The 1,582-nt window shown below is 32.2% G+C and overlaps 1 protein-coding gene and 1 non-coding gene across 2 annotated transcripts in view; one reads left to right on the top strand and one right to left on the bottom strand.

Moving 5' to 3' along the window:
- The window catches only part of LOC106468623 (cytosolic 5'-nucleotidase 3-like), a 67,568-nt gene that overhangs the window by 36,400 nt on the left and 29,586 nt on the right, over positions 1-1,582 (top strand). The gene's annotated exons all lie outside the window — the stretch shown is intronic.
- On the bottom strand, positions 570-642 carry Trnaf-gaa. Its single transcript has one exon. It is a non-coding gene; the product is annotated as a tRNA-Phe (tRNA).

The following is a 1,582-nucleotide window of genomic DNA, read 5'->3' as shown; positions in this document are numbered from 1 at the left end:
GTAAGATTTGTGCTGTGTACATTCACGTGAAAACAGTAACAGAATTTCAAGAACTGCAGAAAAAATTAATTTATCTGTTATGCATCCCTAAACCTACTCCAGTTATGAAAAGTTTCCCAACATGTATCTGTTATTGTCTGGAACATCAAAAAAAAAAAAAATGTGGGTATTTGAAATATAATTATTTTTGGTGTTTTGGTGTGATAACACTTAAGAAAACTGACCCACACTAAGCCCTGTCTGAGAATAGAGAAGTAAAAAAAAAAAAAATTCAGGTTCTTACTCCGAAATGTTAAGAAGTTGAATTTTATATAAGTTATATTATCGTAATTATATTAAAAAGAGAGTTAATATTATTAGCTGAAAATTATGTTAATACGAATAAAGATATATCAACATTTTACCTCATCATGTTTTCAGTTTATATCAGGATTTGCTTTTAAATGCGTAACTTGATGTTAAACGTATTATTGTAGATTAGTTACGTCGTTAAAGTGGAAAATATATAAATAGTAAATGTATTCTTATACTCATGAGTAATGGTAAAGAAAAATTTATTACGAGTACTCCGCCGAGACCCGGGATCGAACCAGGGACCTTTAGATCTTCAGTCTAACGCTCTCCCAACTGAGCTATCTCGGCTGATAGTACGTTATTCCTTTATTGTTTTATATATATTAGATGTTTAAATATTTTATATTAATTATAATATCGTAGATAGGGTAATATTAATATTTTAAATTACAAAAATAACTCACATAATAAATAATATTATTCTTTCTCACATTAGAGGCCAAAAATGTTAAAGTTACAAAATCTAGTGGCATAAAATCAGCCATATACATTGAAACTTTTATTTCTAACACCTTTTAGCTATATTGGCTTATTATCCATTTAAGAATCAAACAACAACAACATGTAATTAACGATTTTACTGTGCAGACTTTCCCGTGAATACTGTCTGAAGCATGTAAAATATAGAGGTTTGTATTGAAAAAAAGATTGGCTTATGTCAAAACATTGGCATTGCTCAAATATTTTTTGGTTTCGCCTTGTGTTTACTCCATAGAGCTAGTGTGAAAAAAAAAGTGTTATGTAGAGATGGGGGGACGTTCTTTTCTCGTAACGTTGGGCTTTCCACATTGACAAGAATTATGTTATATAACAAAATAATTAACACCATCTTTGACTTCTCTAGGAACCTAGGTAGAACCCGATGACTAGAATGTACTTTGTTTTTTTAATTTAAATACTAAACATCTAACCTATATAAAAGCCAGTGTGTGCCATGTCACGCTTGATTTCTCGAAATAGGAGGAGTCATAAAAAACAAACTGCTTTTATCAAGATAGAATAGCTCTGTTACTGTGTGCCCATTACGATTTTAGTGACGAATTCGAATCAAGGTTGGTACATTTATCAGGATTCAAGGCCAGAAAAGGGCAGCTTTCAGAGAAGTTTGAAGGACTTTGCTGGCAGTGTAACAAACCTGGGCACAAGAGAGCTCAATGTCAGCTACTTCAACACAGGTAAGATGCCACAGCAGGAAAGGCTGCTACCCAGAAAGGTTGTTGGAACTGTG

The sequence above is a fragment of the Limulus polyphemus genome, unplaced genomic scaffold (genome assembly GCF_000517525.1).
Source record: "Limulus polyphemus unplaced genomic scaffold, Limulus_polyphemus-2.1.2 Scaffold3083, whole genome shotgun sequence".
Classification (NCBI taxonomy): domain Eukaryota; kingdom Metazoa; phylum Arthropoda; class Merostomata; order Xiphosura; family Limulidae; genus Limulus; species Limulus polyphemus.
Note: the sequence above shows the minus strand (reverse complement) of the source record. Positions and strands in the feature narration are given on the sequence as shown.